At 33.9% G+C, this 24,075-nt stretch overlaps 1 long non-coding RNA gene and 3 other non-coding genes across 4 annotated transcripts; all 4 read right to left on the bottom strand.

The window, feature by feature from the left end:
* Nucleotides 1-1,684: 1,684 nt before the first annotated feature.
* LOC148209551 (uncharacterized) lies at nt 1,685-3,238 on the bottom strand. The gene is made up of 2 exons (XR_015792693.1): nt 2,530-3,238; nt 1,685-2,458 (listed from the first exon to the last, which is right to left on the bottom strand). It is a non-coding gene; the product is annotated as an uncharacterized LOC148209551 (long non-coding RNA).
* LOC148209554 (small nucleolar RNA R64/Z200 family) lies at nt 2,523-2,631 on the bottom strand. Its single transcript, XR_015793347.1, has one exon. It is a non-coding gene; the product is annotated as a small nucleolar RNA R64/Z200 family (small nucleolar RNA).
* On the bottom strand, nt 2,731-2,818 carry LOC148209553 (small nucleolar RNA U54). The gene has a single exon (XR_015793337.1). It is a non-coding gene; the product is annotated as a small nucleolar RNA U54 (small nucleolar RNA).
* Nucleotides 3,010-3,102, bottom strand: LOC148209552 (small nucleolar RNA Z199). The gene has a single exon (XR_015793340.1). It is a non-coding gene; the product is annotated as a small nucleolar RNA Z199 (small nucleolar RNA).
* Nucleotides 3,239-24,075: the final 20,837 nt, after the last annotated feature.

Here is a 24,075-nt window from a genome sequence, read left to right as displayed (position 1 = left end):
TAATTTGTGTTAATCCTGATATATAGAACGTAACCCACAAAATATTAGTAAAAAATGGTGCCACTGCCAACCCACCCACTTGAGCAAAAAAAACAAATTAAGGAAACCCCACAAAAAAAAAAAATGACTAAATTTTTTCTGTGGGTTTTTCAATAAAACGGACTTTTCTCCCAGTTTCAGAATAATTGGGAAGAAACACATGAAAGAAAACAAGTTTATCTTTAGTTTTAAATGAGAGGTACAAACCAGATCGTTTAGGGAGGGCGGCGACCGAAGATGTGGAGAAGAAGAGAAGGGGGAGCAATTAGGAATTTTGGCTGCCGGAAAGAATGGTGTGCTTAATAGATTCAATTTTTTAAATTTTCAAGATTTAATTTTTACAATAAAAAATTTAGAGGATCCAATTTTACCATTCGGAAAGTTTGAGGGTTTAATTTTTTCTTTCATAGAAGTTGGAGGGTTCAATTTTTATAATTGAAACTTTAAAGGTGTAATTGTAACACGGGTCATTTTTTATCCCCATCAACTTTATCAAATTGAACTAGAGAGAGTTTTTTTTTAGATTTCCTTCTCCTTATTATTGCCTTCCTTTTTCACTAGAAAGCAAACAAATTTAAAACTTAATTAACAAACTTAAAATGTAATATAATGATAATAATTAAGGAAAACAAATAGCAACTTAAGAATTCCACCTTCACCCACACGCCAATCAAGGCTAGTGGAGTGAAGAGAGCCAAAAAATGTAAACACCCCTACACAAGCCTCGTTGTTTTAAATTTTGTTTAAAATGCACGAAAGCTCCTTCTATTTTAAATTTTTTCACTATTATTATGACAATTTTGTTCTCTAAATACCAATCTCTATTTGTTTCTATAAATGTCTAAGGTTCCTCAAACTAGTACACACCACCTATATCATTTTGTCAATTAATTTTTTTAAATTAATATTTTCATTAATTATTGAATCATTAGAAGAATGGTTAATTATTGAGTAAAAATAAAGAATTAAGATAATACTAAAAGTTAGAATATAAAAAGTTAGGATAGGTAAAAATTTGTCTCTTTGTTTCTGCATATCAATTGAAAAAAATTATAATTGTTTTTAATTATAAATTAATAATAAAATTTCACAAAGCTAAACAGAGAGAATTAAAATATGTAAGGTTTAATTTCTACAAATTAATTTAAAAAAGGTTGATGTTTAAAAAAAAACATTAAAAAAAGTTATGGCTTATTCATAATAATAATTAATAAGTTAAAAATTTTGATAATTCTTTCTCCTCTAATTATATAAATGATTATTATTGTTTTATTATTTCTCAGCCAAAACATGAATTTTCTTTTCTTTCATTCCTACAACGTATAATTATTACTTTTTATATAAATACAAGTAATAGATCAAAAAACCTAAAAATGAAATAATTACTATTTTTTCTTTTTAATTTATATTTTTCAATGATTTGAATAAAAAATCAAACACAAAGTTCTATTTTTTTAGTTGTTATTTTTAGGGAAAAAAAATGGTGAAATTTTAGGAATATATATTAAATTATTTAATCTGCTTGCTCGTGGATGACTTTTAAGTAGCAATGTTTTTCAATTTTTTTAGTCACCAAATTTGAGTGATAGGATTTACTACATCAATTTTATCAATTTTATAAGTGAATAATAACACATTGGTGAGATGGTGAGAGAAAGGAGCAAAATTGCATTAAACATTTTAACTATTTAATTAATTTGAATACATTTCAAATGCTAAAATAAAACTATGAAATTTTGGTGCTATCACTAACTAGCTAGCATAGATAGATCAATCACACTCCCACCCTCAACATTAAAATTATCTCCATCTAAAATTTTATAAAAACAAAAATCATTATCAAACCTTATTTTTCATAATTGAAAACCAGTAGAGATTGAACCTAAGCATACCCAAATTGGAGGAACACGTAAGTTTACAATGTACGTGACACAATCACCTCGAACCTGTTTTAAAATAATTTTAGCAATTAAATTATTTATACATTTTTTCAAGTGATTATTTTAAATAATATTTATATAATTAATAATAATTTAGAATGAATAATATTTCAATTTCGGAATGAAACAAACATTTAGAGTGCAAAATTTAAGATAAAAAAAAGCTTAGAAAAGATATGAAAACTAAAATTTAGATGAGCAAAACACATTCTATACACAGTATTCCGTATATCTTTAAAGGAGATTAAACAACTTGATCTAAGCTTTCAAGGCAAAAGGCATACAACAGTTTCAGAATTTTCGTTGTTTGAACTAATACTTGGTAATCAAATGTATGAAGTTCAATCAATTCAAGAGAAGGAAACTGAACCCAGCCATTAATAAATGTACAGTTCTTCCAAATGACAGAAAATGTGTTAATGAAATATGAATGCATACTAGAGCCGTTGTATTGAAGAAGCTAGATCCTGAATTGCTGCCTCAGTGCAAAAATAAAAAAAACTAATTGATCTCAGAATATGGAGATGGAGTAAAATATAACGATGTAAGCTCAGAATATGAATGTTCATTCTCATCGACTTCTCCTTCCGAGAAAAGAAAAATCTCCGAAGTCTGACATGTGAATTTTATTCATAATTCATCACCGCACAAGTAGTGAGAAATCCCCTACATAATTGCACAGAAAATGAAAAGCATCTACGAATAATACTAAACAGAAACGGAAAAAAAATAACAAACATCATGTAGCAGAAGCTCTCATTTCGTTTCAATAGATCTCTACACAAAATTCATCTTCAGAATAGCGTATATTGCCCGATAAGGCATGTAATCACAGAGCAACTGCTACAGAAAAACGCATTCTCGAAACGAAAATAGTTGCAGAGAAGGAAAAACGGAGATCAGAGCAAAATAGGAGATGAGATCAGTCACGGCTAAATCAGAAACACGGTCCAATGAAAAAACCTCATCAAATCTCCAGTACAAAATAATCTAATGCGCAAACACATAAACATATGAAGAAAGAAAAGCAAATCATCAGAGACTTAAATACCATGAATCATGGATATGGAATTGATTCCATTCATATTGTTGCCGTTTTTTTTTTTTTTCTCATCACTTGATTGGCATAAGAAATTTGATCGAGAGAGTGTATGAAGAAAAGAGAAAAAAATTTTGGTTTCAGGAAATACGAAGATGAAGGGGAGACAGATGCGACATCAAAACCTGGAGGCGAATATTTATAGGTCTAATTTCGCCGTTTGAATAAGAAACCCTAAACAGAAGCATTCTGCCCTTCCGGCGGAAAATTTTGAGCAATTCAAATGGTGGGCTGTCGGCCCAAGCTCGAGTGGCCCATTAGACCTATGGGTTAACTACACAAGTAGCCTATTTAGAAATTCTAAATCTAAAATCTAAAAGGGGCAACTAGAGAAATGACTATATTAAATAGTTTGATTTGAAAAATGGTCAAAATAATCAAATATCACGAAAATGGCTAAAAGGCCGTTAGAGTTGAACTACAAGATTGTATGTGGACAAATTTACCCTCCAATCAAAATAGGTAAATTTATCTTGACACTATCCCTATAAAATTGTGACGAAAATACCCATCATCAAAATCTTTAGTACACCTAAATTCTAGGAAACAAGATAGTAAATCAAAATTATACCGTTCAAAAATTTTAAATAACATCTAGATTTAGAAATTTAAAAAAATGTAAAGATAAAATATGTTGAATGCACACTTTGAAATAAAAAAAAAAGATTGAATCAAAGTGTAAAATAGACTAAAAAAACGTAAAATCAAATTAGAAAAGTAGAAAAATAAAGATTGAAGCTGTAAAGTACTGTTTTTTAAAATATAAATGGAGTAGTTGAAGATTAATACCATGTTAGGATCCATTATGGAAGGGAAAGCAACTCAAATGACTCCTTCCCACTTTTGCCCTTAACTCCTTCTTCCCACACTTGCCTTAACTCTTCCTTCTTAAAAATAAATAAAATTTGATTTAATCAAGTCTCAAGCCCCTCAAGCCTCGTGTGCCTCAAGCTTTCGGCATCCCTCTTCGGCGTACACAATTTTCGGCATCCCTCTTCCCACTCTTGCCAGAACCTAAAGAACCTCGTTCGGATAAGCTTTCGGTGTCCCTCTTGGGGTACACAATCTCCTAGCTTTGTGATCTCTGATTCCTCTAGTTGAAATCAAAATCCCTTGATTTCAATGGGTGGATAGCTTTAGGCAAAATCCCTTGAAATCAAAAATTGAAATTCTAGGTGATTGTGTGATTTCAATTTCAAATTGGGTACAAAGATTCTGGCATTCTTTCGGCAAAATCCCTTGAAGCTTTCGGCTACAAAATCCATTGAAATCAAAAATTGAAATCATCCATTGAAATCCTCCTTTTGAAATCCTTCAAACTTCGACGTTCCTCCTTCAAGGGTAAGTAGTCGACTGTTTTTTTTTTTTTTTTTTTTTTGTAATCGACTGTTTTGTAATACTCCAAACCTCATTGTTTTTGTTATCCAACAAGGGTATTCACTGATCGATTTTGAATGTTGTTTAAATAATTGACCGTTTGTTAGCAACCTCCGATATTCAAGGGATTTTGTTGGACACAACCTGTTTTTAGGACACCTTGTAGATATGGTCAGTTGGAGAGATTATATTGAAAATATAGTTTAGATTAAATAATAAATAATAAAAATATTGTTAAAATTAGATTGTAGTTTAGTTTGAAAAAAAAAAATTAAATAAATTTCCAAACTTGAATCTATCTTAAATTTCAAATTTCAATAAATTTAAACTCAGATCTCAATTATGATGTTTCAATAAATATCATTAGTACCTGGAACTTGTCAATTCTGATGTTTTTTAGCTCAATGTAACCATTTTATTGTTAAACATTTAAAATATATTGTAAAAAGATCAAGAACATCTAATTAGATTCCGGTAGAACTAATTGATACTCATTAGGAATATGATATGTGGTACTAATTGATACTCATTAGGAACTAATTAATTTTAACAATATTAGGAATACGCATTCTTATTTGTTGGTTCTACCGGACGAGTTTTTTTTGGGCTTGATTCAATGGTTGAATCTTGTGGAGTTTTCTTTTTTCATTAATAATCTAATTTTCTAAGAACTGGGTTTGCTGCAATAGGAAGATTCTTTCGAGTAATGTTTCAATAACTCGATGACTAATTCTCATGTATCAAGAATTAAAATGCAGCTTCTTAGAATGTAATAATCATGACATATTAGTCATGAATGTTGATGGACAAGGATAACCCAGTCAAAATGGCCATCTACTCTATAGAATCCTATATCTACCCCGTTGTATTGACGTCTCTTGCTTATTTTGTGAGATAACCTCTAGTAGCCATATATTTACACATTCATCGTATCTCCCCTTAGGTAAATATTAATATATGTTTCCTTGATTGCTAATATGCATTTTTGATTTTGTTGGTTTTAGTTACCTTTTTGCCATATTTTATGCATTGATCTTTGTTCCGATGCAGTGATAAAGAAAGATTATGTGATGCAAAATATGGCTATTTTCTGCAGATACTTTTCAATCTATTTTCGGCGTATGAACTTTCACTACCCCTGTAGATGGTGTTATATACGGGGTTAGTATCTACAACTATGCAGTAGTCGCTACACCTGACATCCGCCAACAGGGACATGACACACGCCACGTCCTTATCTACTAACAGCCTCATAATTATTGACTTGCCAGCACCATTTCTGAAAAGTGAAAGACGTGTAATTTCTTTTCCTTCTGGAAAATAAAGATCTCTAGAGATACATTCACAGAGTTGTTGTAGGGTGAAATCGAATGGAATTGAAACGTGCCAGGTAATGAACAATGATAATTGTTGTGCTCCTCCCAACTAAAATCGTGGCTAACAATGATCGCATAATATTCCCGCATTGATTGATTTAATTCTTGAAAAAATGTAAAAATAAAATGGGTGGGGATTAATGATATATTGTCTAAAGAATATTAAAGTGAATCATATATGTAGATTTGGTGGTTTAAATTTTGTGGAAATATTTTAGGAATTATATAGATTTTGTGTTTAAATTTTGTGGAAAGATTTTAGGAATTATGTAGATTTTGTAGTTAAAGGTGGTTTCAATATTAAGTCTATAATTAGGGACCGATTTTAAGGGAATGCGGGAGGCCTAAAACGCGGATGGGTGAAATGGAGAAAGATTGCAAGGGCAATATGGACATGAAATGTGTGGAGGGATAAATAAGGAATTATATACCTCCCCAAATTTTAGGAAATCAATTTTAGCCATGTCATGCAATTTAGAAAAACTTTTGCCATTTTGCTTAACGATAACCTGTGAGTAGTCATTCCTAAGGATTTCCCAATGTAAAAATTGGATAGGGATTAGTACATAGATGGTCTATTTAGGAGACCTAATTAATTGAAAGTTAAAAAATTTACATTTTTGTCTAACATAATTCACAAAATTGATGGTACCCATAATAGAAATTACTAATATATCCATCTCAATATTAAATCATTAATAAATATATGAAATTGGTAAATACTTATTAAAATATACCAAATCCCTAAAATTAAGCTAATTCAGATTTTTAGAATCCACAATTTCGTAACCCACGATTTTTAGAAAACAAATTTTCATAACCTCTTCATCTCTATCTTCACTGCTTCGACTGAAATCCAACCATCAGAAGACTTGCCCGTCATCTCCTTCATCTCCGTCATCTCCGCCGGTTGCTTCAGAAGACTTTTCATCTTCAAGGTTCTCATCAACGTTATCTTCGGCGGCTTATGTCGCATTTATAGAGCAACTCGACACCGGCTACGTCTCCGTCGCATTTATAGGGCAACATCTTCCTTTTTTTTTGTCACCGGCTACGTACCCAAGCTTCTCATCTCCGGTGGCCTCCGTCACATTTATAGGTCAACATCATTTCAATTTTGCACATAATCGAGGTATATATTTCTTATTGTATATGCTCAATTTAGGTTTCTTTTTTTGACAGAATCTGTTGCTCTCTGTTTCCCATTATCTATTCCTATCTGCTATTATCCTTTATAACATTTGAGTATATATAATATAGTGATACTGATTAGGATATATAATATATATCTAGGAACAATTTCCATGGAAAATGTATTAGGATATATAATATATCTGAATTTTACATAGGAACTTCGGTATTACATTGGTATATACGAGTATATTTTTCTTTATTCGTTTGTTCTGCGTAACGTATGTGTGGGGATATATAGTGTTTAGATAAGGATATATATTATATATCAAGATTTATGTATCTCGATATATACGGATGGTGATTTAAAGTTAAAAATCTATTGGATATATACCATTAAGGATTTACATCAATACAAACGGATAAATTTTATATCTCATGATGTGTAGTCTATGTTATGTCGGATATATTATATATTCAATATGTTTTACTTTATACCATGTCTTATAGAACTTCGTTTTGGCCTTGAAATAGAATTGTTTCTCTTGGCAGTGGCGTGCAAACAACATACTGTTTTTTTTAACAAGTTCGAATGTGAGAGGAGTGCCGAAAATTTAAATTACCATTTTGAAACATTGTAGCACCGTGGACCATAGCAGAAATCGAAGGGAAAATGTTCGTAGCACCATAGCGAAGAAGAAAGAATGGAAGAAAAAAACGAGAAACCTTGGAAGTGAACGAAGAAGAAAAACGGTGGGCGATGAACGAAGGAGAAAATCGCTGGGCGGTGAACGAAGAAGAAAATCCCTGGGCGGTGAACGAAGAAGAAAAAATGGAAGAAAAAAAACGAGAAACAAGGGAAGTGAACGAATTTTTAAAAAATGGAATAAATCTGATTTGAGGGATTTGGGGGAGAGAATTAAGGAATTTGAATTGAGATAATATGTACGGGGCCCACATTTATTAAATGATTGTGATTTTAATTTATGAAAATAACAATTTAATATTTAAAAAAATTCAAATTCATTAATAAATGAAAATGCAATAAATAGGGGTAAATACGGAATTAAATTAAAATCTTACCTGCAGAAATCTAAAAGTATAAATTTATAGAGATTTAGACATTTATATAAATAAGTTTCTAAAACAGTCCTACCAAGATATTATCTCAATTGTATAACTACTGAATTTTGGGAAATCCTTAGAAATAATTATATAGGTTACCGTTAAGAAAAACAACCAAAGTTTTTCTAAATTGTATGTCATGGCTAAATTTGATTTCCTAGAATTTAGGGAGGTGTATAATTCCATATTTGTCCCTCCACACATTTCACGCCCATAATTGTCCTTGCAGCCTTTCTTCATTTTACCCATACACGTTTTCAGCCCCCCACATTCGACAAATCACATGTTCAAACAAAATCCCTAAAATCTCTCTACAAACTAGCAAGGTGATCTCTACTTAATATTGAAACCACCATAACTATCAATTCTACATAATTCCTAAAATATTTCCACAAACCATTAATATCTCGACTTAATATTGAAACCACCAAATTTATTTATATCATTCAAACTATTTTAAAATACTATTAATTTCTTTTTAACAAACATAACTAATTGGTTAATCAATTCTACTGCATTCAGCAATCTTAAACATGACATCTCTTTAATATTCTTACACAAAATTTCATCAATCCCCACCCATTTTTGTTACATTGTTTGAGGAATTAAACCAATCAACGTGGGAACACTATGCACTCATTCCTAGCAACAGTTTTACATGATGGAAGTTGGGAGGAGCAGAACAATTATCAAGGGTTCACTACCGGCACGTTTCAATTTCATTCAATTCCACCCTACAACAACTCAGTGAATGTATCGCTAGAGATCTTCATTTTCCAAAAGGAAAAAAATTACACGACTTTCACTGTACATGTGCAACAACTACTGCATAGTTGAGGATACTGACCATGTATATAATACCATCTACGGGGACAGTGGAAGTGCAGGCGCCGCTCAGAATATAGTTTACCTTACTGACCCCGTATATAACACTATCTACGGGGGCAGTGGAAGTGCATACGCCGATCAGAATACAGTTTACCTTATGAGGAAGAAATTCATCAAGGGGGTCACCAGAATAATCGTATGCTCTCATCTAGTTTTTTGCAGGCAGGTTGATTAATAAAAATCCAGGAACTGTATGTGCCTCTACTTACTCTGTCTTTAGTTTGTCTATACGCGTATTTACTCTATGTATTTATGTAGGGACGTACACAGCCCACGAGGTTGATGGTGATGGGAGGTTTAAATTTTTCTTTAAGAAGGAGTTAGGGCAAAAGTGGGAAGAAGGAGTTAGGGCAAAAGTGAGGAGTCCTTTCAATTACCTTCCCTTCCATAATGGATCCTAACATGGTATTAATTTTCAACTTCTGCAATGCAACTACTCAATTCATATTTTTTAAAATAGTACTTTCCAGATTCAATCTTATTTTTTATTCATTTTCCACTTTTCTAAATTGATTTTACGTTTTTTTAGTCCATTTTGCATCTTGATTCAATCTTAATATTTTTTTTATTTCAAAGTATGCATTTAACATATTTTATCTTACAAATTTTGAAATTTCTAAATCTAGATGTTATTTAAAATTTTTTAACTTTATAATTTTGATTCACAATATTGTTTCTTAAAATTTAGGATTTTTTGAAGGGTATTTTCGTCATAAATTTATAGGGGTAATGGTAGGATAAATTTACCTATTTGGCTGGAGGGTAAATTTGTCCATATACAATCTTGTAGTTCAACTCTAACTGCCCTTTAGCCATTTTCGTGATATCTGATTGTTTTGGTCATTTTTCAAATCAAACTATTTAATATAGTTACTCCTCATATTTCCCTTAATTTTATTATGAGCTTCATTCTAAACCGGGCCATAAGTAGATAAAAGTGCAAAAATTCAAGCCGTCTAGTTCGAGTTGGCTATATTAAATAGTTTGATTTGAAAAATGGCCAAAAGAATCAGATATCACGAAAATGGCTAAAAGGAAGTTAGAGTTGAACTGCGAGATTTTATGTGGACAAATTTACCCTCCCATCAAAATAGGTAAATTTATCTTGACACTACCCCTATAAATTTGTGACGAACATACCCATCATCAAAATCTTTAGTACACCTAAATTCTAGGAAACAAGATAGTAAATCAAAATTGTACAGTTCAAAAATTTTAAATAACATCTAGATTTAAAAATTTAAAAAAATGTAAGATAAAATATGTTGAATGCATACTTTGAAATAAAAAAGATTGAATCAAAGTGTAAAATAGACTAAAAAAATGTAAAATCAAATTAGAAAAGTGGAAAATAAATAAAAAATAAGATTGGGGCTCTAAAGTATTGTTTTTAAAAAGATGAATGGAGTAGTCGAAGATTAATACCATGTGAGGATCCATTGTGGAAGGGAAGGCAACTCAAAGGACTCCTTCCCACTTTTGCTCTTAACTCATTCTTCCCACACTTGCCCTAACTCTTTCTTCCTAAAATCAAATAAAATTTGGTCAATCAAGTCTCAAGCCCCTCAAACCTCATGCGCCTCAAGCTTTCGGCAAAATCCTTTGAAATCCGTTGAAATCAAAAATTGAAATCCTAGGTGATTGTGTAATTTCAATTTTGAAACTTCAATTGAAATCCTGTGTGATTTCAAACTGGGTACAAAATCCCAATTTTAGATTTTGGCATTCCTTCGGCAAAATCCCTTGAAGCATTCGGGTACAAAATCCCTTGAAATAAAAAATTGAAATCCTCCGTCAGCGGTGCTTCAGCAATCCCCAAATTTCGATCTTCCTCCTTCAAGGGTCAATAGTCGACTGCTTTTTTTTTTTTTTTTTTTTTGTAATCAATCGTTTTATAATCCTCCAAAACCTCATTTTTTGTTATCCGCCAAGGGTTTTCATCGACTGATTTTGAATGTTGTTTAAATAATTGACCATTTGTTAGAAACCTCCGATATTCAAGGGATTTTGTTGGACACAACTTGTTTTGTAGGACACCTTGTAGATATGGTCGGTTGGGGGAGATTATATTGCAAAATATAGTTTAGATTACAATAATAAATAATAAAAATATTGTTAAAATTAGATTGCCATGTAGTTTAGTTTGCAAATTTCAATACCATGTACAGGGAAGTATTTTGGGCAACAGGACCGAAAGCCTCGACACTTTGGAAGATTAGATTGGGAAAAAACATTTTCGAGTTTCATAATGTGTTCAACTTGTGTTTCCATGGTCACGACGAATAAGGGATTACAAAAAAAAAAACGAGAACGACAAATATAAAACGGTGAGGAGACTCTCTGTCTTTATTTACTACCTAATTGTGTAAAGAAGTTTCGATTTGAAACATTGACATTGGTTTTTTTTAGTTTACTACCCATTCCATATCTTCATCGGTGCAAAGTGGGATTTGTACCAAATCGAAATCCTCTATTGATTGATCAATATACATCATATTTGTACCCATTCTATAGCTTCATCAATAGACATCATATATTTTTTTAAGGTTACATAAAACTTCTAGCTGCTGTATTTTTTTAAGGGTACCATTCCCGTGTATTTAATGTGTATTTTTGTACCAAGTTATTGAGTTGTATGCATTTTGGATTGGTAATATTTATTGAGCTGTACACAAGTAAAAATTAGATTACCATTTTACTTGCTTGCAGTGGTTTTAGTTGGACTCCGATTGTACTATTTAAACCCAAACCACATCTTAAATCCGATCTTTAATTTTCAATTTCAATAAATTTAAATCCAAACCTCAATTTTGATGTTTCAATAAATATCATTAGTATCTGGAACTTGTCAATTCTGATGTTTTTTAGCTCAATGTAACCATTTTATTGTTAAGAATTTAAACTTTCAAGATTCGTTGCCTGTAATTAGAATATAACATATTTTCTGAAAATATCATGAGGTTTACCTGTAATTAAAGTCATCAACGTCAAGAGAAAGAGGAATCCCTAGATGGTCATCGGTTTATCCGACTTTTATTGTTATCTAAAGTTATTAGTCATGAATGTAGATGATAATGAATCTTCATAGGAATACAAGATAATTAAACAACTCTGACAATGAGGAAGAAACAATGGCGGATTCATAAGAGATAGTTCCTCGACCCAAAAAACAAAAGAACATGAAACAGGTATGTTTCTGTAAAATTTAATTCCCAATAACGCTACAGAATCAATAAGCTATTTTTTTTTATTAGAATGATTGTCAAAAAAGACCTTACAAAGACGGTTCCAAACAAGGATAAGAATAAAGGACAGAAGGAAAACACAACAAGCGTGCTGAAGCAGCAAGACGAGGATGAAATCGAGGTATCTTCTTATTCATACGTCGAGGTATCTTCTTATTCATACGTCGTATATAATAAAACTTACGTTGTACTGAACATAGCATACTTAGTCTATAATTTGTAGTCTGCTACCATCATTTTGTTACTTGCACAAATTTTACAACAGTTACGGATGATATGTACCTAATGAAGGCTTTCAGGAGAAATCAAGCACTGAAAATAAACCATTGCTGCAAGGAGGAAATTATGGAGAGTATTCGAACAAACCTAGGCAAAAAAAACATAGTGATAGGTTTAGGTAAACCTGTTTTGGCCATCTATTAGACTTCTAAATTAGCAAAACCTCATCTCAACTTCTCTTTCACCTAATCCAGTGCCTTTGTAAACCAAGAAAGGCATCAGAATTAAACTTTTATATTGGGGGAAGATATTAAAGTTTGGAATCACGGAATTTGCCCTAGTGACTGGGTTGAACTGTTGTCCATTACCCCAAATAGACATGGATAGGGTGAAGGGGGAAGGACACATAAGGAACATTTATTTTGAAGGGGAGAAGTCCGTGATAAGGAAACACTTAAACCTTACTTTCAAGGTTAACAAAAATGCACCTGAAGATGATATGGTGAAGATGACCTTGCTTTATTATTTAGAGAGTTTTCTTTTGCCACACCAAGACTCCGTGGATGTAGAGATGGACCATATCCTGATGGTAGATGATGAAGAAATATTCAATAACTACTCATGGGGGAGGGTATCATTTGACCTTCTTATTGAATACATGAAAAAGGCGTCATATAGCCGAGGGCTAACAGGCGTAGGGATGGGTGGATTCATATCTGCACTGATAGTGTGGGCGTACGAGGTCATACCTTCACTTAGTACCCCCACCAAATTATTATGCACGGAGAATTGACTCCGTGGATGCTTAACTAGGAATCCGAACTGCAGCCAGAGTGGAAGGAATTGGCTGCAAAGATTTTTGACTCGCCAATGGTAATGTTCTAGTTACTATTTTTTAGAATAAATTGTACTGTCAACCTCATTAAATTATTAAATACCTCACTTTTTTGTGTAGCTGGAGGTGGTGCCAACGGAGCCAACTGAAGAGGAACTAACCATGCCATATATGGCACCATTCCTCGAAGATCAAGATGGAACAACAATTGGGGGGGGGGGGGGGTCCAAGCCTTAACATTTGGAAGTGCAATAGGTATAAACGAACGTTTGACTGCAATTGAAAAGAAGCAGGATGAAATTGTAAAGACCTAGAAGAAATTCGCTGGGAAGCTTGATGGCATTATGACAAGCTTAAATATGATTCTTTAACAATTGAACACAAATACTAGACTGGAGGATGATAAAGTCGATAGGTTTATGATGAGAGGGGATGTGAATGTGGGAATTGCATTCGAAATTATCTACAATGTAAATGTAATTAGCTACTCTGTATGTTTATTACAGTCTCATCCTTATATATGAAGGTTGTAATGTTGCAGGGGACTTCATCATTTACAAATGAGCTTGAGACTCTAGAAGCTCGAACAGATAAGAAAAAGAATGACCATCAAATTGATAATCACCACCAAGAAAAAACGTCAGCTATGCAGAGGAAAGATGATGAGGAGGAACCTACAGGTGGACAAAGACAACCACACCTTGCAATTGTTCAGAGTATCCGAGTGGGTGCCACCCCAACAACTAATGCAGGAAAGGTTTCTGAAAAACAACCCACTTAAGACAAAACTCAGGTAACGAAAAAGAACGTAATATGTGATGCACTTATGATATTTGGAATATGCACTCAGGATGTTTAACATATAATGCAGGCATGTGATGGACTTGATGATATTGATGAAAAAATCAATGAGGTTATAAGATGTATTGACGAGGACAAAATTATTGAAAAGATGAAGAGGACCCAAGCAGGGGGGGTAGCGGTGAGAAATGTGAACCTTTTGTTTTATTTAGATGTATAAACAATATAAAATGAAACATGAACTCATGTAATCCTACCATATGCAGGAAACATCCAAACTTAGACACCCTAAGCTTCCAAAGACACCAGCTAGTAGAGGAGTAAATAATTTGCAATGGGTGAGTAATCCTATAACTATATATACCTATTATTTCAAGTTGGTTTGATATTTTAGATATCATATGCTATGGGAATAAAAATACAGGATCAAGTACTTCCCCATGAGGTTCGACTTTTAGAAGGGAGATCAGCACTTTAAGAGGTATTGTATACATAATTGTCCTAACTGTAAATGTAGTTAGATAAAATATGTGCTGTCATGGTAACATGGTCCATTTGAATTCTTAGGTGAACACCAATATAAAAATGCAAAAAAAAAAAAGGGATTTATTGCCCCGTGATGCAACAATGAAGAAGGTGGAGGGTTCCACATAAAATATTGCTACAAGAATCTATATAGATGTACTGAGGGGAAAAATATTGCGCAAGAGAAGACACCAAGGGGATATCATCAACCATCGTTTGAACTCTTAAGCCAATCCCAGGAACCGCGAGGATGACATACTTATGCCTGAAACTTTCTAGAACATTCACTTCTGCCAGACTTTTATTATGGTTTATTTAAACTACATATGGACAAATTTTGTTGGTGGTTTTTTGGCTATTATCTTAGACTATGTATGAACAAACAAGTTATCACTTGTTGTAAATTCCTTTATGTTTTGTTTTGAAAGTGTGGTAACTACATAGTTATACTATGTATCATCAGATTAATTCTATATGTGGTTGCATTTGATAACCATAGGCAAGATCTCTCTTATGGTAATTTTTTATGCTTTCTTCTGAACTTTTGTTTATTATTTGCTTTTTATCTTGCCGTCTATTTTTAACTTGCAGGATCATGAAGTTACCACTTGTTGTAACTTCTCTATGATTTCTTTTAAAAATGGGGTAACTATGTACATATACGGTGTATGGACAGTTCAATCCTATATCTGATTGTATTTAATGACCAAATGTTGGATTATATTATGTTGATTTTATATGCTTCCTTTTGACCATTGAATAGTTACAGTGTATATAAACTGTGTAATACCAGGTTATCAAAATGCAACTTATATAAGGTGATTAATTGTAACGACTCTATTCGGCCCCCAAATTGATGGTGCAAATGTTGATTGGAAAACAAATAATAAAATAACTCTCACTGATTATTATCAAAAAGACATTGAAGAACAACAAATGTCAGAGTGCGCTTTACAGCGTCTCTGATAAGAACAAAACAAATGTCAGAGTGCGTTTTTACAACGTCTCCAATTGTGTCCTAACCGACCACATCTACCACATTTTATTGTCGATCTCTTTTCAACAAGAGCAACAAGTCTCTTTTTCCATGGTCTATTAGCAGAGCGCTTTCCATTTGAAGGGAGGATGTCTCACTCGTCTTGACCAACTGTTGACGCAATGTTGTAAGTATGACCAATTGGATGCACGTCACCCTAGTATAATAATTGCCAGAGTGCATTTTTACAACATCTCCGATAAGAACAAAACAAATGTCAGAGTGCGTTTTACAACGTCTCCAATTGTGTCCTAACCAACCACATCTACCACATTTTATTGTCGATCTTTTTTCAACAAGAGCAACAAGTCTCTTTTTCCATGGCCTATTAGCAGAGCGCTTTACATTTGGAGGGAGGATGTCTCACTCGTCTTAACCAACTGTTGACGCAATGTTGTAAGTATGACCAATTGGATGCACGTCACCCTGGTATAATAATTGCAATGTTGACAATTGTTATAAATCATGAACAAACATATTTAAATTCAACCCTCTCCGACCAATAGCAAGACATGCATGTGGGCATGGGATCAAGTCTAAGTTCTACTATCTACATGTGCATGTACGGTTAAGAATATCATGTGGTTGCTCTATACTTGGAATTCGAATTGATGGTCATTTACTAGGTATATCTATAAAATGACATATGCAATAATTAATAAAAAACACGAAAAAACAAAATAATTCGTCGATAAAATGTTGGTCAAATAAATGTTACATCCATTGTGCGACTCTCCTTCAAGGATGAACGTAGTACCTTCGCAGCCCATTGAGTGAAATCTACTCGTTGAAAATTAGAAAACGACATTCGCTGATAAAACCACTTCTGCAAAAGATCTCTTATACTTTCTAAAAGAGATATAACTGGCAACTCGTAAGCTTCTTTAAGAGTGAAGTTAAAACTCTCAGAAATATTTGTTGTCATCAAGGCATACCGGTTCTTCACTGAGAATGCACTATCCCACTTATGATAACCTATTTCTTGAAGGGCCCACCTAATAGATGGTACTATCTGTTCCAATTGTCTCATATAAAATTCAAAATCATCAGATGTATATGAGTTTGCACACTTATGAAATAATTGGTCAATAGGTTTACATCTATGTCGTTATTTAAGGTTTTTAACAAATGAAATACACAGATGTCATAATGTGCAGAAACATATACATTGTTTACTCCCTTCTCTATGCTTTTGTGACGATCAGACACTATAACTAAATCTTCCGGTACTCCAAATGCTGCTTTCATATTCTGAAAAAATCATTCCCAAGATGCATCATTCTCCGAGTCAACAATAGCGGAACCGAATGGGTAAATTTGGGAGTTCTCATCAAAAGTACAGATTGTTATTAGAGTGCCTTAGAATATATTTTTTAGGGATGTGCCGTCGACTGAAAGCACTGGAAAACAGTGTTTCCATCTATCTATTGATGCTGCCAGGCCCATAAAGAAAAATTTAAAACTCCCATCACCATCAATCTCGTGACTTGTGTATGTCTTTGCAGAAATACATAGAGTGAATACGTGTGTAGACTGAATAAAGACAAAGTAGGTATAGGCAGATACGATACCTAGATTTTTATCGATCAACCTGCCTACAAAGAACGGGATGAGAGCATACGATTGTTCTGGTGACCCTCTTAATGAGTTTACGACCTTCTCTCTTCCTCTCTAGGCCTTGTCATAACTAATATTGAATCTGTGCTTCTTCCTAACATAATCAATTATGTCGCATGGAATATACTGCGTCCCGTTGTTCATACTTAACATTGTCTTGACACATTCACTTATCATTGTTGATGTTGCTTGCTTATGGTGACTACGGACAACGTCAATCGAACATATATGATCCAGTACAAGTTTTCTAATCATCCATAATTTATCGTCGCCATATCGAGAGGAGCGGAAATACCACTTGCATGTTTCTTCGATGCACCTCACAACCAGCTGTTTTTTGTTGGATTTGACGGTTTTAAACTGAAAACTCCCTTTTAATGCAATAGCATAAAGCGTCTTCTTCAACTCTTCTTTATTTTGAAAGACAGAGAATTCTTTCAACGTGAAATCAGAGGGAGTACAATCAAGAACAATAGGGTCCATAAAAGTAAATTTATTCCCCTAAGGTAAATTGTATTTTGAGCGGCATCTGAACTTTCACTAACCCCATAGATGGCTATATACGGGGTTAGAGTCTACTACAACTATGCAGTAGTCGCTGCACCTGACATCCGACAACAGGGATATGGCCCACGCCACGTCCCTATCTACTAACAGCCTCATACTTATCGACTTGCTAGCACCATTTATGAAAAGTGAAAGACGTGTAATTTTTTTTCCTTCTGGAAAATGAAGATCTCTAGAGATACATTCACAGACTTGTTGTAGGGTGGAATCGAATGGAATTGAAACGTGCCCGGTACTGAACCCTTGATAATTGTTGTGCTCCTCCCAACTTCCATCATGTAAAATCGTGGCTAAGAATGATAGCATAATGTTGTCGTGTTGATTGATTTAATTCTTGAAAAAATGTAAAAAGAAAATGGGTGGGGTACACCTTGTGTAAAAACATTAAAGAGACACAGTATTTAAGGTTGATGATTGTAGTGGAATGTTCAAACCAATTAGTTACGTTTGTTAAAAAGAAATTAAATATGTTTTAAACTAGTTTGAATGATATAGGTAGATTTGATGGTTTAAATTTTGTTGAAAGATTTTAGGAATTATATAGATTTTGTAGTTAAGGTGGTTTCAATATTAAGTATGATATAGGTAGATTTGGTGGTTTAAATTTTGTGGAACGATTTTAGGAATTATGTAGATTTTATAGTTAAGGGGGTTTCAATATTAAGTCGATAACATACTAGTTTAGGGAGAGATTTAAGGGAATGTGGGAGGCCTAAAATGTGGATGTGTAAAATAGAGAAAGACTGTAAGGGCAATATGGGAATGAAATGTGTGAAGGGATAAATAAGGAATTATATACCTCCCCAAATTTGAGGAAACCAATTTTGGCCATGCCATGCAATTTAGAAAAACTTTGGTCATTTTTCTTAACGATAACCTGTGCGTAGCCATTCCTAAGGATTTTCCTAAAATTATCAAGTTGCCAAGTGTATATTAATAAATAACTGAAAAAATTTTGAAATCTCATAATTCTAGCAACCCAATATCGTAGATTTGGAAAATAAAAAATAAAAAGATAATCAATTTTAGGCGATTTCTTTTTGAAATCACATGATTTTAGGAACCCAAAACTTTTTTTATTGGAGAAAGACTTTATTAAAACTAAAGAAGATCCTCGTTGGCCAATTGGAATAGCCAACTAGGGATACACATAAGCCAGATCTCAGTTTCCTTTCTCTGGTACGTTCTCTTGCCAAATTGTGAGCACAATAGTTGGCTTCCCTTTTCACTTTAACAAAGGAAATAACACCATAACTCTCTTTTTTTCCCATACCATCAACAGACAGTGCATATTTCGAATAAGAGGTATTCTTTTCCATTTTTCGGTGTGATTTAGTGATTAGTGCATAGTCTGAGGTTTTGTCTATTGCTGGTGAAATTGAAACATGCGAACCAATCTCAAACTCAGCCACCAATACACAATTTTTTTGTCTATCATTGGTAGAATCGAAACTCTCAGATGAGGTTTCTTGCTTTTGGTCGGAAGTTTCAAGAATCTCGCCGTAGAAAAATAACATCCACCAAATTCGGCAGAAATTTCAGTAGGTATAGATTTTGGGTGTGGGGGGGGGGGGGTTTCGGTTGCTTTTTGGCATTGTTTCCCACATACGACCCACGACCTGCAACGGTTTCCCCTCCCCTGCAACGGCATCGTCCTGGCGACAGCAACAACCCTTAAGTGAACGACGACACAAACTCAGATTTAAGCCAAGACTTTTGATCCAGTAGTGTGAGTGACAATGATGTTTCTCTCGGCATACAGTTGAGGGAGAGGAGTGGTGTGAAGAAAAAGACAGAGAAAGGGGAGACCAATGATGTATATACTAGTATATATTATTATTGGAATATCTCTCATTAATTTAGTTTTAAATGCAAATTTGTAACTTTAGAAGGGAAATATCTTAGAATTTATCATCTTTTCTTTTCTTCTTTTTTATTTTTTTTTCCCTTTTTCATCTCATGTATGATCTGTAATATATAATAATTTTCTGTACATTTAAAAATGTGAGAGAAAGACAATTCTTTATTCTCTAATTTTGTTATGGTATCAGAGCAATAAAAAAAAAGGTATTATCTCCTCCACACCCTCGCTAATGTTTTTCGCAATTTCTTGCCTTCTTTTTTTTGGGCAGCCATGACCAACCCTATCATCCAACCACCCACGACCACAACTCCATCAGCCACGGCTCCATCAACCATGACCAGTTTTGTCATCCAACCACCCACAACCACAATTCCATTCGAAATGCTTCAAGTCCATATTACCTTCACCATAACAACAATGTAGTCTAGTTCTTGTCTCCCATCAACTCACCAGTGAAAATTATACGTCTTGGAGCCGCTCAATGCTTATTGCACTTTCTGTGAAAAATAAGTTAGGATTTGTCGACGAAACAATCAAACATCTTACTGATGAAACTCTTGCTTCACGGAAACGCAATAATTACGTCGTTATTGCATGGATCCTCAATTCCGTCCCCAAGGAAATCTCAACTAGCATCATTTTTTAGAATATGCTTGTGATATTTGGTTGGATCTCAGTGAACGTTTCCAACGGAAGAATGGGCCTCGCATTTTTCAAATCAAGCGCGACCTCGACTCTTCTTCAGGATCAACAATCTACTAGTATGTATTTTACCAAACTCAAAACTTTGTAGGATGAACTCGGTACCTATCGTCCAACGTGTACATGTGGAAAATGCTCGTGTGGTGGTGTAAAATCTATCATTGAATTCCAGCAATTCGAGTATATCATGTCCTTCTTGATGGGTCTTAATGAGTCATTTGCTCAAGTAAGAGCTCAAATCTTTCTCATGGATCCCCTTCCAACCATCAACAAGGTCATTTCTTTTATTACCCAAGAAGAACAACAATGTTCAATTAGTTGCATCAGCCCCACCGCGTCGATGGCTTTTTCTGTCTAACAACCTTTAACCAAACAGTACACTAAACAAAGGGGCAATCGACCCATATGTACACACTACGGTCTTCAAGGTCACACCATTGACAAATACTAAAAGCTCCATGGTTTTCCCCCAGGTTACAAATCGAGAGGTCAGTCATAATCAGCTTCAACCCCTCATATTTCAGGAGGTTCCAACTCTATTTTGGGAAAACATTCGAACAACTCTCAAACGATGGCTGATGTTTCTCATAGAAGTAATAGTTTTATTCAAAGTCTAAATTCAACCCAATGCCAACATTTCATGAATATGTTGCAATCACAGCTTTCTTACTCTCATATGAATTCAGAAAATGAAACATCGACTTCTCATATGGCAGGTATTTGTCTACCTAAACAATTCAATGTTCCTTCATGGATTTCTTGGATAGTGGATTTCGGGGCTTCTGCACATATATGCTTTTCTCGGTATTCATTTACTTCATTACTACAGGTTTCATAATCTTCTGTCACTTTGACAAATAATTCACATATTTAAGTGAATTTTACTGGTTCAATTGAGTTAACCGATTCTATCTCTCTTCAAGGCGTTATTTATACCCCCACATTTCAGTATAATCTACTATCTGTCAGTGCATTAACAAGGGATAATTCTATTTCAGTTCAATTTTTTACTGATCATTGCATCCTCCAGGACAAGTTCACTTTGAAGACGATTGACAAAGGTAGATTACACAAAGGACTTTATTTGCTTGATTCATCATATTTGGATTACATCTCCCCCGTGGATTCAAAATTGGTTTGTGCTTCTACATCAAGCATCTCTTCCATCTCTCTATGACATCAATGGCTTGGGCACCCATCTTTTAACAGAATAATTGCTCTCAAGAATATTTTGCATTTTAATCCTGTTGATTTGAAAGATGTACCTTCTAATACTTTTGTTATTTGTCCTTTGGCGAAACAAAGGAGACTATCTTTTATTTCCAATAATCGAATATCATCTAATGCATTTGACCTTATTCATGCTGATGTTTGGGGACCGTTCAAAGTACCTACCCCCAATGGTTATCGATTTTTCCTGACATTAGTTGATGATTGTACTCGGCATACCTCGATATTCTTCATTAGAAAGCAATTTGATGTTCTTGAAATTATTCCACAATTTTTTTGCCTATGTGGAAACACAATTCAACAAAACGGTGAAGCAATTTCGATCAGACAATGCACCAGAGTTATCATTTGACTCTTTTTGTCGATCCAAGGGCATTTTTCACCAATATTCCTGTGTTGGTTGTCCTCAACAAAATTTGGTAGTTGAGCACAAACATCAACATATCCTCAATGTTGCTTAGGCATTATTTTTCCAATCTCGAGTACCCATTACCTTTTGGGGGAGAATGTGTTCTGACGGTAGTTTATTTAATCAATCGAGCTCCATTTCCTCTTCTCAATTGGCAAACTCCGTTGAATTACTTCATGGCACCACTCCTGATTATAACTTAATACAGATTTTGGATGCCAATGCTTTTGCATCAATTCTTCCAGAAAATAGATCCAAGTTTCAACCTTGACCTATATCAGTTGTATTTATTGGCTATCCTCCCAGAATGAAATGCTACAAATTATATGATATACATAACAGGAAAATATTTATTTCTCGTGATGTTATTTTTCATGAACATAATTTTCCTTTTCAATCATTAACTTCCACAGTTGAATTATTGTATCCATTTTCTGACCTTGTTCTACTAAAGAATCTTGACATCAACATGGAACCTCATACTCCACCTATAATTCCATTGAACGATAATTGTGTTGACAAACTAATGGAACTTGATGAGCAACCTACTGTTGATGTCCAAAATTTTGAAGACAGGACTGCTATTATTCCGCCTTCAACACCAATTGACACCATTGTCGAGACCACCACCCCAATTGATGCAATTGAGGATACGATGTCTGCATCCACTATGTATGATTCTTTGTGTGAGAAAAGTGATGTCATTGTCCCTCATCGCTCCTCACGCACTGCACAACCGCCTTCTTACTTGTGGGATTTCCATTGTAGCCTTATCAGTAGGTCGGATATTCCTACAGCATCATCTCGGCACCCTCTACAAAGATATGTTTCTTATCTATCTTTTTCAGATTCTCATCGTGCTTTTACCTTAAATATTTCAACTCAGTATGAACCAAAGTTCTATCACCAAGCTATCTCTTATCCACATTGGCGTGAAGCTATGTCACATGAACTTAAAGCAATGGAAGCAAACAATATATGGACAATGGTTTCTCTTCCCCCTGAACACCACGTCATTGGTTGCAAATTGATATACAAAATTAAGCATAAATTTGATGGTTCTATTGAGCGATATAAAGCTTGATTAGTGGTGAAAGACTACACACAACAAGAGGGACTTGATTTCATTGAAACATTTTCTCCTGTTGCAAAATTAGTCACCGTCAAAGCACTTTCTCACTATTGTTGTCTCTAAAACTTGGCCGTTAGTACAACTTGACGTCAACAATGCTTTCTTACACCGTGATTTATTTTAGGAGGTCTATATGGATTTCCTATTGGGTTATCAACCAACCAATATATCTTTACCTCCTAAAGGTGGACATTTGGTTTGTCGTTTACACAAATCCATATACAGGTTGAAACAAGCTTCAAGACTTCTCACACCTTGTTATCTCTTGGTTTTCACCAATCAAAATCTGATTATTAACTTTTTACAAAAGGGTCAGAGACATCCTTTAATGCCTTATTTGTTTATGTCAATGACATAATCATAACCAGCGCCTCTTCAACATAAATCAGAAATTGAAAGGTCTCCTAAATGAGAAATTCAAACTTAAGGATCTCAAGTTTAAAATATTTTCTTGGGCTGGAACTTTCTCAATCGTCTAAGGGAATTTGTCTTTCCCAACGGCAATATACTCTCCAAATTTTGTAAGACACTGGCCTACTTGGATGGAAGCCGACATCTTTACCTATGGATCTTCAACTATGTCTTCAAGCTTCTGGTGATGACATCTTACCTGATCCAAGGATATACAGACGTCTTATTGGTCGACTTCTTTATCTTACAATTTCCCAACCTGATATCACATTTACGGTCAATAAGCTAAGTCAATATGTTGCTCGACCTTGTAAATCTCATTTATCTGCTGCGTATCATCTCATACGTTACTTGAAAAATTCATTAAGCCAAATGATTTTTCTTGCAAAATCTTTTTCCCTTCAACTTCGAGCTTTTTCAGACACTGATTAGGGTTCTTGCTTAGACACCAGAAAATCCACCACCGGATTTTGCATATTCTTGGATGATTCCTTAATTTTATGGAAA

Source organism: Momordica charantia, assembly GCF_013281855.1.
Source record: "Momordica charantia cultivar OHB3-1 chromosome 8 unlocalized genomic scaffold, Mcharantia_2.0 BLBB01000008.1, whole genome shotgun sequence".
NCBI lineage: Eukaryota > Viridiplantae > Streptophyta > Magnoliopsida > Cucurbitales > Cucurbitaceae > Momordica > Momordica charantia.
Note: the sequence above shows the minus strand (reverse complement) of the source record. Positions and strands in the feature narration are given on the sequence as shown.